General features: G+C 42.6%; 1 protein-coding gene across 2 annotated transcripts in view; it reads left to right on the forward strand.

Annotated features, from left to right (window-relative positions):
* Positions 1-273: 273 nt before the first annotated feature.
* The window catches only part of rnf152 (ring finger protein 152), a 51945-nt gene continuing 35426 nt past the window's right edge, over positions 274-16792 (forward strand). For both annotated transcript variants that reach the window (XM_056364380.1, XM_056364381.1), the window contains exon 1: positions 274-752. The gene's annotated coding sequence lies outside the window, so the exon portion shown is untranslated. The remainder of the gene's footprint in view (positions 753-16792) is intronic.

Genomic DNA, 16792 nt, shown 5'->3' on the forward strand with positions numbered 1-16792 from the left:
GGCACTTGGGTAACCAAAAGGCAAACTGGGTCATTCAGAGGGGTAATTTGGGTAACAAGAGGGGCAATTGGGCCTCATTTGCGCCTCTTTGTTGTCATACTAGGGCAGTTATAAAGCTTGAAAATGCCCCATTAGGACAAGGTGGTAAGATGGCACTTCGCCCAGAGAGGACGGGCTGTGCCCCCTCGCGCGCTCCTCTGTTGTGACTTTAAAAAACGGAGTGTGAGACCACAGAGCCTCGTCAGGATGGACATTTTTTGCAGTGCAGCGAGAGCCACCAAAGCCAGCGGAGCGCAGCGGTGCAGCAGGACTCCCGACCGCCTGCTCTGGCTGCTCACCGCCGGACTCTCACCCACACCAGACACCAGCCCGCGGTGACACGCTTTTTATTCGGACCCTGAAGCATGTAAACGCGTGTTGCGCGTTATTTTTTCTTCCTGCCGCGGCGCGACGGCGTATCCGCTTTCGGGAGGAGGCTGAGCCAGTGAAGCGCCAGTGGAAGGAGTGGGAGGGCTTTACGGTGTTTTTTCGCTGGGTTTGAAAACATAGGAAGAAAAAACAGCGAACAGCCACGCCGCCCACCAAACAAGGCGAAGCGCGCATCAACAATTTCGCAACCGCTGCTGCTGCCCCGTTTAAATGTACAGGGGAGCGGAGGAGAGCAGACACCCGCAGACACATACACACACGCGCACACACACACGGGCAGACAGAGGACTGCTGCTCTTACCCGACAGAGGAACTAACAAAAGGTGAGCGCTGTTGTTTCTCTACCTGTCGTAAAAACGATGATTGCATTGTACGGCGTCTGGTCGAAGGGCTTCGGAGCGTTGAGGAAAACGCAAACAAAAGTTATTTCCGAGAGCAGGAATTGCTTTTTGTTTTGTTTTGTTTTGCGGTGGACGGATGGGAGCAGCATCCCTCTTGTTTGGCTTTGTCTTCACACTTTTTGCAGGGAGCATTGTGTTCAGACGTTCACGCAACACGAAATGCGCGATTGTTGCATTGATTTTAGGGGCACGTGTAAGCGAGATAAACGCTGGAGAAATGCTGATTTTTAATGGACTGAAAACATTGACTTAGTTTGATATGCACCTTTTTATCTGAGCCGTTTTATGCCTTTTGTTGTTTCACCATCACATATCCTCAGTGTTGTTGTTATCTGGGATCTTCTACCTTCACCACACAGCTACAGTGATGGTCTGCACTAATGCCATTGTCACCCATTGTTCCGCTGATTGGATCCGGTTAAGACAAAAGTAAACTTTCTAACGTCACTCCTGCATTCTTACAAACAGGAATTAGAGCTTTTCATTGTGTGTGGTTTAGTGACTGTACTCCTGCACCCTGCTGCCGCCCCCCTTCTGTTATCATCTTATGGTTTTGGTGTGAGATTGAAAAGCTGAGTTCTGTTTATTAAGAAAAGCATCTTTACTTTCAGCCACCTCTGGAGTGGGAAGTGCCAGGCGGTAATGAAGTGGAAGTGGCTTGTTTCCTCTCTCTACAGTGCTGTTTTCAGATGCAGGATTAGAATCGATCAGCGCTCCAGCTGTGCCACAGGCCCTTCCAGTGTTCTGCCTGATGCGGCGCTGGTTTAGTTGTTTTCAGTTCTGTGAAATTCTACAAAGAAAAAAGAAAACAAGTGATGAAATGAGGAGGATTTTCAGCAAGAAGATTGAGGGTGGTTTTAATGAGACTCTGCGTGCTGGTTGCCAGTTATCTGAATTTGAGTTTGGTTTCGCTCGGTGAATGCTGCATCCCTCATTTCCCATTCCATTTGTATTTAGGTCTTCATCTTCTTGAAGAGAAAAAAAAAAAAACATGTAATCCTCCTGCTTTTTCATAAAGAAACGCTTGATTTGCTGCAGCTGGACTTCATCCAACATTTCGGATGTGTCAACTCTTACTTAATTCTCTGCTAACTTAATGGCCTGCAGGATTACTGTGTTCGAATGAGAGTTTATGTCAGTTTGATTTCTTGTTCTGCAAGTAGTAAGCTTTTTACTGCTTTGTGAGCTGTTTCCTCCCTGTCTGTTAAATCATTTCCTGCAGGTTTTTTTTGTGTGTGCCTTGCACTGATGATGACATACAGTACAGCAGATGACAGTTATTTCTGGCCATTGTATGTGTGCTTACTTCTGTGTAACTTACTGCCTGCTTCACTGGTGTTTACTGCAGTCTAAAAGAGATCTCTGCCTAAACAAGAGCCATTTACAGCAGAAGTCTGTGAGCTATTAGCTGTCTGTGCTGATGTGTGATAATGCACGTGTGTTCAGATTAGTGCTGCAGCACAAATGCCAAACATTTTTTGGCTCCGGCCTCGCCAAAAGGGAGGATTTGTTGCTTTCCTTCCGTTTCGCATTATGGTTAATTGAATACCTTTTTGGGGGGCTTGGTGTGTTGTTTGGACAAAACAAGGAATTTGAAGACGTCACCATGAGCTTTGGGAATTTATGATCACGGCCTGATTAACCAGCTAGAAGGCCCCGGGGGCAAGAATGAGCTGCTTGGGCCCCTGTTGTCCTCACTGAAGTTCCTCACTCTTCATTCACTGTGCAGGGATGACCCCCAGATTTCCTGTGTGGTAATGCTATTAAACACAACTTACAAGCACAACATGAGGAAACAACGCTCTTAAAACCAGATTTTGACACTTAAAAACTGAACCTGAAGATTGGGTGATAAAATCTGACCCACATTTAAAGACATAAAGACCCCTCACGGGGAGTCTCTACAACAAAGCCTGTGAAACATGTTGTATAATGTCTCATGTGGCTCTTGGAGGGGAGGGGGGTCATAGTGTGCTAAAATACTGATAATGCTTTCAGGGTCATCTTGGAACTTGGAATGGTGGTGGTCGGTCTCTGACATGTTTTGGAGATTAAGCGGTTAATTGAAAAAAAAATATACAACCAGAAAATGATTAAATGTAGGATCTAGGGTTTTTCTATCTTGACCGATGTGACTAAAAGTCATGATTTCATTGCTGCCTCGCGTCGGAAAAGAAAGCGAGGAGTATGACATGCCACAAAGGTTAGAATCGAACCAGGGTTATCGCATGTGTCATGCACTTTCACCATTTTTCATTAACCAGTGTCTTGCAAATTTGTAACTTCATAGAGATACAGTGTTAGATGGCTGGAGTACTCCTTTAAGGCCACAGAGGTTGATGTTAGCTGACGTCGTTGAGTCTGTAGCTCTTGTTGCCCCGGGCCTGGTGCCCACTTTGCGTGGTTGGTATTGTTGTCTTGACCCGCTTGTGACGGTCGTCTCCCACATTTTCTTTGGACAACAATCGAGATGGAATAATAATAGATAGTGAAGGTAGTCGTCAGTTGCAGAGTGCCGAGTTCAGATGAGGTGTCAGTGCATACAGTCTTGTCAAGTGCAATAACTGAACTGGGATCAGCGCTGGTGACTCATGAGAAGACGATGTCGTAACAAGAACAAACAGCTCTGCGTGTTACAGTAACAACAGGATGTTAAACCGAGTGCAGGAGGACAAATAGTTCACTCGGTGGAGTCATTCAGCCACAATGTTATACTCTCTTTACTGAGAGATAAATGAAGTATTTTCCCAAAGCACAAATCTGCAGTTTACATTCTGTGGATTAAACTGTTGGAGGAAGGTTTACACTGCTGCGTTTCTGTCTTTGCTTTGTTAACACTCGTTCATTATAAGCCATTCTTCCAAACAACAGTCACATGAATTCATAAGTTGCTTATTTATTGGAAGGCGTCGTGGCGACCTGTCAACCTGCCAGGTTAGGTTTTTGGCAGTGAGGAGGGCAGGCAGTCAAAACAAATCTGACGGCTCCCAGCACTTTAAGTGAAATGTGATGGATTTGACGGGGCTTTTGTGTTTGTACAGTCTGAAATTAAAAGCAGGGTTTTTAAACATAAATCCATGTCTGTTTTTGCTCCCTCATTCTTGGGATGAAGAAACATTTTCAGACCTTCTTCAGAGTCCAAGTGGGATCAGTCCTACCTGGACAAATAAATAACTAAACAAAAACAGTAAATGTTCCACTAAGCCTCTCATAGATTTGGGCTCACGGTAATTTCAAAGCTGCTGAGGCATTTCTCCGAAACATTGCAGTCTTTGTTTGAAGCAAAAATGTAGAACAATGTGAGAAAGACCAAAGGTCTGCAGAGAAATCGGTTATCGCAGTCATTCACATGCATTGTTGGAACGAGATAACATACTGGACTTATGTAATAGGAACAGGAACAGCTGTCTGTTACAGCAAACCCAACTTTTGTCAAGCCTTTTTTTTTGTTTTGACTGTATAACTGAAATTCGATTTTTTTTTTTTCTTTTTCTTTTCGTCACGGTTTGGGCCAAACAAAGTAAAACCAATCATGTGGTATTTTAGGTAATAGTGGGCCTCCAACTTTGTGGCAACAGTTTGGTTATAGTTCCTGTTTAAAGGTGTCTGTGTCCCCCGTGCTCAAAGCCAGCTCCATAAAGAAATACTTTACCCAGTGTGATGTGGAAGAACTTACCTGACCTGCACAGAGCCCTGACCTCAACCTCATCCAACACCTTTGGGATGAACTGGAACGCCGACTGTGAGTCAGAACTTATTACCCAACATCAGTGCTTTGGACCCGACTAATGCTCTTGTGGCTGAATGGGAGCAAATCCCTGCGGTGGGTTTTTAAAGTCTGGCAGAGCGACTGGAGGCTGTTAAAGCTGCAGATTAATGCCTATTGTCTTAGAATTAGATGCGCAAGAATCACATGTGGGTGTTTTTAGTGTCCTCATACTTTTTCGTCATAGAGTGGAAGGTAATAACAGGTAGAGAACGGGTGGATGGATAGAAAGTGCACAATTTGAAGGAACAGCGACAGAGCGACAGAATCCAGCCGTTGCAGCCAGGGCGACCAAATCTCTGGGGGCACACGTCACCTTATATCACCTACACTTAACAATGTTTACTCGGCTTTATCTAACAGCTGCCTGATGCTTTGTGTGAGCAGTTAAAAGGGAATGAAGGTAAACATATCATCGGCGTTTGCTGAGGCACGGAGCTTTAGATGCGTTCATACTAGGGCTGTACCAGACTCATTCCATATTGACTATCTGGCAATCAGAAAGTCCGCTGGCACATACTTCAGTGCTGATTTTAAACACATTAACATAGTCAAATGCAACAGAGTCATGGGAACATATAATGTAAGGGTACGACATTTGTTGATATTATATTGTTTATATCAAGCTCTTAAATTCCACTTTATACATTAAAAAACAACAGGATCTTCAACAGGATATGCCTTCTTCTAAACATAATAAATGAATAAATCTACACAAGAATAAATTAAATGTATTATTTTAATGAAAATATAAACAATAGTTTAAGTAAAATAGTAAAAGTTGAAATAAAATCACATCTTTGACAAGGTGGGCTTATTAGGCGATTGTAGGCCTGTTTCTCTTAAAACATAGAGTGAAATAGAATAAAAAATAAACAGATTAAACACCTACAGTTTTAAGATTTGAAATCTTTTAAATCAGGACCCTTAACCAACTGACCACTGATCCCTTTCCCAAGCTCGTAGGAAAAGCTACGAAGGTCGTCAGGTAATGTAAAAAAGAAAAAGAAAATCTTTGGTGTGTCCGTTCCAGGCTCCCGTAGAAACATGGCGGGCTCTGTGGAAGAGGGACCCGTTAGATATGAAGGGTTCATTCTAAGCTCACGTAAACAGAGCGATTTGCGTTTCAGGTGATTACACAGAAATGACAACATACTTATGAACATTAGATCCCTCTAAATTTTACACACTGGTCCTTTTAAGATGAGAAGAACATTTGTCTCTCGTCTGCAAACATTTCACACAGCAAAAACAAAACCCGGTTTTGAGATTTTTAACTTTAGCTGGGTTGTGTTTCCGTTTTAGCTACTTTAAAATGTTGAAATTGGCATATAAGTGAATTTGATCAAAGATTCAATAGATCTGACGGATTAGCTAAAATGCTGTCTAAAAATAACCCTTCTCTTACTGTTCAGGTTTGTAAATCCTTCTGAAAACCCTCTGGATAAGTGTAGCGAACACGCAGTAAAGCTAATGAGGCGTGATTAGATCCTGATCTCCTTAAAATATTTAAAAAAAATAAGCTGTCAACAGTTAAACAGTAAGTCATGTAGAGAATGAAGAAGGCTTGATTCTGTTTAATTTTGTGCAGCATGTTTTGCCCTCAGAATCGTGATTGAAAGTTGTGTCGCTGCGCAGTGCTCGCCGCCTCTGGTCTAGTTGGCGCATCAGTTAAATAAATATGACAAGCCGCTCATTAACTAGATCAACGGTTTCATGTTAGTCTCAAATTGAATATGTCGAGCTGATGTTAATGGCGGCTGATGGAAGACTCACCGCCTGCAGGATTAAGACGACGTTTTCCCATCAACAGATTTTTTTTTTTAATTTTGCCCCGCGCCCGTCATTTCCGTAAACCTCTCCGGAGACGCTGGGTCCGGCTCCGCGAGCCCTCCATACATCATTTCCCACTTTATTCTCTTTCCCTTTTTCCAAAACTGTGCCTCGGCTTCATTAATTTCTCCTCTCCCAAGAAGTTGGCAGGTCCGCTCCCACCTTTCCCTCTGCTTCATTTGCATCTTGGCTCCACACGGCTGCCCAAGTGTTTTCTGGGAGTCAGGTGGCTAATTGGTTCCCATCTGTTGGGAGAAAGCGGCCTTTACGGGATCATGGGTAATTTGTGTCAGGAGTTTTACCATATTGAATTACTTTTCTTCCCTCTGTCCAGAGTTCAGACTGTTATCTTTTTGTTTGTGTTTGCGCTGGCATTTTAGAGATTTTTCATAACGTGTTTTGGTAGCACTTTCTGATAAGGAACTCTTAATTAATGGATTTTAAGCTGTAATAAATAGCCTTATTAGTGGTTCCTAAATCAGTTACTAATCCTTTATATCTCAGTTGTAATCCAATTATGAGGAAAAACAGATTCTGGCAAATCCTCCTCCAGCATGACACCTCTTCAATGAGCTGTTAGACAACTTATCTTTTAGAAAACAGCTGCAGGACATCTAGAGGACAACCCAGAAGTTGTTGTTATTAATGGCTTAAAGCGTTAGAAAGTAATTTATTAACCATTAATGAATTGACTAATTACCGTTTATGAGTGGTGCTTCATTAGAAAGTGGATAATGTTTAGCGTTCAGTAGCCTTTGGGCCTGTTATTGTTCACTATTTTTGCAACCACTTCATCATCAGCTGCTCCACGTCCTTATCGCCGTTTCGATCGCTGTTTGTGTTTTTGTTTTTTTTAATTTCACAAGAACTATCTGCTTCTGTGGGAGGAAGTGGCCAGGTCTAGAAAACTCAAAACAGGAAGTGACAGGAAACCCTGAAACGCTGGTTCACACAGACATGAGAACCACGAAGACGGCAGTTCTGTTTACTTCTGTGCTACCTGTGCTGGCGTTGTTGGCTCTCGTCCATACAGCACTTTTCTGGCACCTTTCCACTCCATTCACCTATGAGTCAGTTTGACATTTATCACCTTTAAACAATATTGAAGTGATATCATGCTTAAGCGGAAACACCGTTTTCCAACATGATCCCGAGATGTTAAAACAACAAGATACACAACATACAATAAAACTAATCCTTAAATCCAAAACTGCATCACCTCAAATCAAGTAAGAAACACCCACATCAAAGTGCAAGAGGAATGTCATGGCTGAAGTAAACATCTTTTGTAATCCTGTTCCGTCACATGTACTGATGAATGTAATTTTATCGCAATCGATCACAGACTGCAGGTTTTCCTGTTGTGCAAATGCGAAATGCAAGTTCAAATGCAACTTCTCCTTTTGCTGTCTCAATACATCTTGCACATTTAAACTTTAATTCCATGTGATTAATTGCTTATCAGGGAAAAAATGTGAATCATCGTCTGGTTCCAGGATTTGCTCATAATAAGCGTTATAATAATAATAAACTCAAGAGCATTTCTGATGTTTCCCAAGATGTTTTTCTTTTTCTTTCAATAGCAAAATACACAAGAAAATATTACTAATACATTTGACATGAGTTTTGACTGTAAAAAGGAATGACAGTACGTTTGTCTCCTGGTATGACGCAGTATTGTATCTGTGTGTTTTTTCAGCTCTTACCGGTGTCAAACACCCGTGCTGCCTCTCATTGTTCACCTCTAGCGACGAGGCTCTTCTCTCCGCGGCCTTCACCTCTCCTCCGTCTCCCTCATCGCTCTGCATCTGTGCATTTTTAATCATAATGTTTGTCACATGATCCCCCGCTGAGAGAGCTGTTGCTGATGAATCAATTTCAAGCTCTTTTTGAGAGCCTCCTGACAATTGATGGGGTGCCAGCGTTGACCTTCTGTAATGAGGTAAGGCGTCCGCGATGTGCCAGCGAGGGTGGAAGAGGAAAAAAAAGCGGAAGGAGAGGGTGAATGGGCAGACTTGGAGTGCAGAGCTGCATTGCTTGGGTAAATTTAATTTGCCATTAAAAAAAGAAAAAGGGGGAAACAGGAGAGAAGGGGAAGAGATGAGAAGCGGATGAGGTTTAAAGTGGCAATTGAAGGAAGATGACAGAAGTAACTCGCGGGGCTGGGCCTCTAAGGTTATCCCACAAAATTGAGACGCTTTTCAGAGAATTGCACACGTCAGTAGACATCTTATTAATGCAGTTATTATCGTGTTTTTACTTCCCCGATATCAAGGGTTTTGATTGTCTGCAGCCGGCTCGTGAGCTGATACCACTGAGTTTCTCTTTCCTGCTGCCTGACACTCGATTTGTTTAGCCGCTCTATCTAAAATGACTTGCAAGCATACATGCGGGCATATTGATACACCCGCTGAGTCGTCGATCCATCCTTAATGACAGTATTTAATGCTTTTTTTTTTTTTTTTTTTTTTGGGGTGGGTGTGGGGAGAAACTGTGAACCTGTGGCATCTGGCTCTTCTTGTTTCCTCTCTTGCCCGGGATTCCTGAGAAGGATCCAATTGGAATCAATCATCGTCTCCCCAGTGTTCCCATTGTTTCGTGGGCGTCTTTCTCTGATGATAGATGCTGTTGTTTCTGTTTGCAGGATGGATTGTAAACGGTGACGAATGGTGAAGGCTAATGCATCCTCCGATGTCAGAGGAAAATCATTTACCTTGCTTTCACAATCCATTAAGTCCACAGTGAGAAGAAAAGTTAGATCTGCAGAGAGTATTTCACTCTGTACATGACAAAGGGCAGAGTATAGGCTGGATGATATCTGCGGATACACGTCAAACAAGTCCCTTTAAGTCCATTAATCTTGTCTTCAAACTGTTTGACAGTCCAAAACCCAAAGATATCTCATTTACCATCACACAGAAAAGCGGTAAATCCTCATATTTAAAGGTTCCATATTGTATAAAGTGAGATATCCATGTCTTTTTTGATAATAAAGCAAGCTTAGGTTCTATAGTAATACTGTGAAAGTATCAAAGCGCTCAGTCCACAGAGAAACACACACAGAAACTGAGCCTTAAAATGAGCCGTCAGGACTTCCTTCATTTTGTGATGTCACAACAAAGCAGTCACCTCGCTCGACCACGCCCCAAGCCCCGCTGACCTGGACCCACCATCCAACCTTGTGGGATTTGGTTTCTCTGAGTGTTTGCGTGAAATCTGCTACATATTTTACTGGATCACTCAGAAAACAGTCAGCCAATCAGAAGAGAGGGCTCAGAGACAATCTTAAGAGAGGCCTGAGAGAGGAGATGTAAAACTACATTGAGATGGTTTTTGGTTCTTAAAACCGCAAATATATCTTCTCATGGATCAAAACTTCAAACAGTGGAAAAGTGTCAAATATGGGACCTTTTTTAAAAAATCAGGAACCATAATTATATTTTGCTTTAAAAAAAAATGACGAACGATTATGAAAATAGTTGCAGATGACTCTTTTATTGAAGCACTGTCTCGGTGACAATGGAGTGTGTCAGAAAGTGATGCCACTGAACCTGAAAGCACGATACAAGTGGAAATCCTGAACTGAGTTGTTAGCTCCACTGTGGGTTTCCTGTTCTGGCAAATGTGTTTGAGTCGCTCACATGTAGCACACTGTGCACACAGTATACTCACTGCTAGAGTGCATGAGCCTCAACAGGGAAGTATTGTCCCAAATCAAACACTGCCATTGTGCAGGCGACTGCGGTGGACACCCACCTGCCGGCTGCTTTTCTCACTTGACTTCAAAATGAATGTTTTACTCTCCCTTGTAATACGACATGAACATTAGGCCGCCATCAGTGCCGACAACGTGTTCACAAGTTTGAAAATACGTCGGTGGTCCCTCCCCTTCTGCTACGTAGCCAAGATGGCGGTCGAAGTGTCCGTCGTTTTACCTGTCGATGTGAATGCACTTGTGCGCTCAAAATAATAAGAGCGAGTATGGTATTGAGAGACAGAAACAGACACAAAGATACTGTCTCCATTAAAGCACAAGGACCCCACCGGTGTGTGTGTGTGTGCGTGTCTGTGTTTCGTGCACATCTGCACCCGAGCGTTCATGAAAGCGCGTTCAGCCTTCAGGACAAAGGTCTCTGCTGCTCTGAGTCACCTGCAGTCTGGCGTCAGACATGTGTCACTGGGTGATTCGTACCCCAAGGACAGACTGCAAGGTGCCATCACACCTCAGTGCTCTAGGTTTTTATAACGTATCTGAAAAATCTATCCACATCAGTGACATGGAGTGTACTCCCGCTCTGACCCTCTTTTTTTTTTTTTAAACGGTGAAATATTTAAAAACACTGGGAAATTCGGAAAATACTTTTGAAGGTTAAATTGCTCATTAAAGTGGAAGCAGTTAGGCAATAATTGCTTATGTGATGAGAGTTACTTCCATTTCCTGAGCAGAATAAGACTGCTGGCAGAATTACATAAAATACATTGCATAAAAAAAACACAATCCCCTCATTCATTTAAATGAAACCGCTGCAAAAACATTGAACACAATCCAGGTAGAATACCTGCTTTATTTACTGAATACTGCTTTTCATGGATTCCAGGATACATATATTAAAAACATATCACAAACATTAGTGACAGTCTGCACAGTCTGATCTGTGTACAGATGTTACAGATTTCAGATTGGGTAGTTACCACTTAGTACAGAGTGAAAAAAGTCGGTAAGCAGCTGTTTGAATTCCACAGTTTTCAGTGCACAAGCATGACGGGTTGTGACTTGTCTTCCATCTGACCCAGTGCATGTCCTGTTGCTCTGTAAGTGAACTAGTCACTTGTTCCGTTTGCTGAAGAAAAATGGAGTCTGAAATACAGCTGCCTTACATTATTGGTAGCTAGTGGAAGAGGAAATGGAGGCACCGCGAATGAACATCAGTTCTACGACATAGTTTAGTGTAGGCGAGGTGGGCGGAACTCAAATAAATTACAAAAAGAAAACCTGATTGTTTGAATTTGTTCAAACTTAATTATTCTTCTTCTTTTTTAATGCATTTGCCCAAATATAGTCTAATGTGTGAATTATATGGCAACACAAACTTGATGAAAACTGGGCTTGAGTGCAAACTATGCCTGAACTGCATTGTTTCGTTTGAGATTCATTTTGCCTCGGAGCACAGAGACACATCAACATTTGGTCTTAAATATAAAAACCGTTGACTGTGATAGTGGTCATTTTATTTTAAAATGGGCTTAAAGCAGAATGCATTTAAATAATTCAAAATGATTTGCACTTTTAAAATTCGAAGGATTTTTTTTTTTTTTTTTTTTTTTTTTTAGCAGGTAGTTTTTGCCTCAGTATGTTTGAACAGAATACAGAAGAGTCCCATTGAGGAGCAGCTAACGGTTGCCTCTGTGGGAACTTTCCACAGGCTTAAAATCATACCGTCGTGTTCATTAACCCGTGTGTAGGCTGTGTGTCGCTGCCTGATATGCCTTCAAAGTGATGGTCTTGTTATTTAAACTGGATTTCCTGGATATTTCATCTTACTTCTTGACATGCTGGAAAAAGAAATTGTCTGGATTTTTTTCCATGTGTTTTTTTTTCTTTCTGAACATGCCCTATGTGCAGTTGCATTCGCCCATGCAGGTACATACCCACAAATAATTTACTGTAGTTTTCATAAAACATACAGGCAGCCAGTGTTGTGTAAGAAAACCAACAGTGCAAGACAAATCATAGACACTGTACACTGTCAGAATATTGATATATACTGATCATTAAGCCACGGACCTGAAGCATGAGCCTTTGAGAGGCGTTAACAAATGTTTTTGTTCGCAAACCTTTAGGAGTAATTGGGTTTTTATCAGCGAGCAAAAACCAGAGGAGACTCCTTAACTTTTGCAGCAATAATTGTTGTTATTTAATTTGACGGGGGCGTGGTTCGTGATTCGTCAAATGATCCGGATGTGATTGACGAGCTGGATGGTTTGCGGTCGATTTACGATGAAAGAGGAAGACGCCCGTCGTAAACACCGGGATTAACGCGATGGTCCGGTGCTGAGTGGAGGAGCGTTAATGTGTCACTTTTGATCAGATGCCAATGGGATGCTGGACCGGTGGGTGTGTGGGGTACACACATCAGTGGCAGATATGGAGGGTGATGGATGTGCGGTATTTTAGATGGATGAGCCTGTGTAACATCATTGAGCTGTGAAGGTCCACAGTACACCCCCCCCCCCCCCCGTGAATGATGTATTGACAGAGCTATACAAGACCCCTGTGAGTCATTTACCACGCGAGACAGGAGACACAACTCTGCACCTGACCGCCTGACCTTTTTAATAAAACAGACGAAGAACTGCAGACAATAGACTCATCACGCTCTGAATTTCACACGCCGCTCACCTCAGATGGAACCGATGTCCATCAGGTGACCAGTTTTGCATATAGATTAAAGCATGATGAATTATATCCATCCATTCTTTGAGTGCCGCTCTCTGATTAGCGCCGTCTGTTCGACCGGTGTGGTTAGCATCAGCTAGACGCCTGACCCACTTTTCTTTTATTCCAACATCTGGGGCTGTCTGCCTCTGCCGCTCGCACATGCCTTCATTATTTATTACAGGGACATGACACAATCTCTGACAAACCTTCTTCATGAGAGCATCATCACATTCAGCATATGGTGACTTAATGATTTTACAAAGGCTATGCTTTATCTTTAACCTTTTTAAAAAATAAAAATAAAATCTAGATCTCTTTTCACTGTCCTGTTTTTGCCGGCCAGGGAGGCAGATATCTCCCTGCCTCTTCCGACATGTAGTAGCCACTGGCGTCTAATTTTACTTTCAGATTTAACTTGGCGAGCCTGAATTTGAAAGCTATTTCACTTCATAAAAAGTACCATGCAATGGTGGCTTGGTTGAGTCAGGTGTAGCGCGTATATACATTTTTTCTTTGTCTGTCCCTGGTTCTGGCAGGCCGGGGCCCATGAGGAGAGTTGTTAATATGGTTGTTATCCCGGGAGGGGAAGGCCTTTTGTTAAAATGTATTTTTTTCAGGGTGACCTCCCTTTTGGAACCTGACGGAGCTTGTTTGGGGGACATTCTGTGGAAAAAGGCTGCGTGCTGTGTTGTGTCTGTAGGGTAGAGGAGTCACAACACATGCCTGCTGTGATTGAGATTGTGTTCTTCTTTTCTTCCTCATTTTTTTTCCCAGGTACACAAGGACACAACCCCTAAAGGGATGTGGCCTGATGGAACCTTGGCAATGAGCTCCAATGAGGAGGGAGAGACAGAGGAGAGGAGAAAGATGAGTGATCAAGGGAAGTTGAGAGGGAAAGGCAGATGAAAGAAAGACGGCTTGGGGCTCGTAGGCAGATGCGCAGCAGGCGAGTTAATTTGGTTTTTAACCACGCTAGAGGCACAAAACTGAATCTGTCAGTCAAACACTTTGATCCAGAGTCAAACATCTCAACACATTTGTATGGACTGATGACTTCAGTGAACCCCTTAGTTTTTACATAGCACCACAAACAGGTAAAATCTTCTGCTAGAGTTGAGATGTGACAGATTTAATTTGGTTGATCTTTTAGACCAGTGGTAATTGCTCATCTTGCTTAACTACTTCATAATTTCCATCTCTCCCCCTTCTCTGCCCACGCCTGATTAGCTAATGTGGACGTCTTAAGTTGATCAAGTGTTGGTGCCCTCCTGAGCGAGAGGATGGCACTGCTGTGGTGAGCGAATGTAACGTGCTAAAAGTTATACTAAATGTTACATGCAACATTAATTACATGCATGTAAGTTTGCATGGTATTAAGCCAACCTACTGAGCCGTACATGGTAAATTCTGGCATGATAACTGCGTATAACATGCATTATAACGTCTGCAAGGCTTTAGCATGCGTACTGACTGAAGCCACGTGAACATGCGTAGTAAAAGAGACTTCAGGTTTAATCCAACTTGGAACCTATTTTTGTTTTGTTTCATCTCTGTTGGGTATGATAGCACTGTACTTGCCAAGTTTGGGAACACGACATTGTTGAAGTGAGAAATCTGAGCAGTCAGGTTGAAAAACAAACCTCCAAGAAAATATCCACCTAAAAATAATCAGACATTTCAGAAGCAGCAAGTGACGTGATGTATCATCCGAACATCCATGTATTTTAATGTTGGACTTCTTGGGGGCGACATTGCACCATCCCCAAACTGGGGTAATAATCATCCCAACACTATTTACATCATGTTGGTGCTTTAATATGCTAATATTAGCATTTAGTTTGATGTACAGGCATTGCCTCATTTTCTGGTTGCTGTTTCTGTTGTTTACATGTTATTCAGAACTTCTAGTTTCATTAGCTTAGCAGTTAGCTAATGTCGTAATGTTTAGTCATTCCTCCGCCTCCTTTAGCGATGATGGTACATAGTACCTGATAAATGCAGTTTATTTGTTGTAATGGAGCCGAGAGGCCAGGGTGGCTGGGTGACTGCATGTAAAATACACAGTCCAGCCATATACGAGGTTTATACCTAGTCTTGTTTTTCATTTTTAGTCCACTAGTGGGGTAATGCATGCAACATTTGTTTTCTAGTGTGCTGATAACGTGGCCATAGACTTTCAGTCTCATTACATCACTTTTTATTCTAACACTGAATGTTTTTCATCTGTTTTTGCCCCCTATGTGAGATTAACTGACTCATATAACAGGTGATTGTTTGTACCACAGGAAAGCTTGATACATTTCCTCTCCATCCTTTATCCTTTGTCCACCACTTCACATTTTGAATCATATCTTTCTGTGCCTGTCTGTCGTTCCATCCATTCACACCATAATAAAGACGTACTGTCTTTAGATTTACCACTGCTCACTCTGCTTAGCGCTGCCAGCGAGCCTGTCCTCAGAGCCAAGTTTATAATCTTGGCAGCCATTCCACAGATCATTGTTGGACATAAAACAAGTCATGGGTAGCCGGGATGCAGGGATGAATATTTTTCATTTCTTTCATTTTCATTCAGACAGGACAGAGTCCTGAGACAGGTTGTCGAAATTAGATGTCACATGTGTGATTGCGTTTGATACTGATAGACTAGTCTGTCACATTATGTCACAGGGGAATGCTGTTTTTAATGCAATCCACATTCTGAAAATGGTTTTCCATGTTATGCAGGAAGGGGAATATCGGTGAGAATTTCACACATGCTCCTCAGAAGATAACTTAGCAGAGCAGTAAAAAAAAAACGTCCTCATATCGTCCCGGCCACCAGGGAGTCTGCAGCAGCATCTCATTTACTTCATCCAGTACAAATCCTCCACTGGGCCTCTAATGTGTCTTTACTGCCACAGGGAAGTGCTTCACTGACTTTACCCCCCCCTCCCTCCCTGCCTCCCTCCCTCTTCTTTTTTTGCTTTACCTGTTTTTAAGTCTGAATCAGCGCACAAACAGAATGACAAACTGGGCCAGGCTGCTTTCCCCTCTGCTACATTAAGCGTCTCAGTGTCTGTGTCTCCAGAGCAGCCGGCCTCGCCCCGCACCTTGCCAGCGGGGAGGTTGATGGTCACATGTGGCGCAGCGGAAACTGACCCTTTTTGACACACACACACACACACACACACACACACACACACACACACACACACACACACACACACACACACACACACACACACACAGACTCTAACACATATACGCAGAAAGACACACAATCCGATGGAAGTGAGGGTTGCAGTGATAGTGGTAAGGATTTGCTATTTTTCTAGTTTGTTTTATATTTGACTTTATCAGAAATATGTTGGAAATTATGTATTTTTGTACAGTGAATTTTAAAATTACTAACGGTTGCTCGTAGATATGTTTTTATATTTTAGATTCGCAGATACACAATTTTTTATGTTTTTATTTGAATGAATTTGAATGAATGAATTTTTGATGAGCTTCATCTGAATGCGTTCCTTTGCACGGTATTTACTCTGAGCATTAAGTTGGCGCATCCACACCTGGAAGTGAAGAGCTTTATCTTAGGAGGTGGCTGGATTCAGGTGTTGCTGCTGCGAGAGAGGCACACAGTCTTTTGAGTTTTGTGTGTCTTGCGCCCATGTTTGTATTTGTGCTGTCTGTGGAGCAATTTGTTTTATTTAAAGTGAGACGGAAACGAAGCACTTTGCGGCAGCGGCGTTTGGTGAGCTGTGATAAATCCGCCGTTATTAACAGACAAAGTGAACAATGTATTTGGAGCGCACTTCGAATCCAAATCAAACCCAGTCGCAGCCCCTCACCGGCGTTTAAACACAGCAAACAGTCACTGCAAAGCATTTAAAACTGTTTTAATTCGTGTAACAGGCTCCTTTATTGTTGCTTTGGCGGCGT

This window comes from Seriola aureovittata, chromosome 20, assembly GCF_021018895.1.
Source record: "Seriola aureovittata isolate HTS-2021-v1 ecotype China chromosome 20, ASM2101889v1, whole genome shotgun sequence".
Taxonomy (NCBI): Eukaryota; Metazoa; Chordata; class Actinopteri; order Carangiformes; family Carangidae; genus Seriola; species Seriola aureovittata.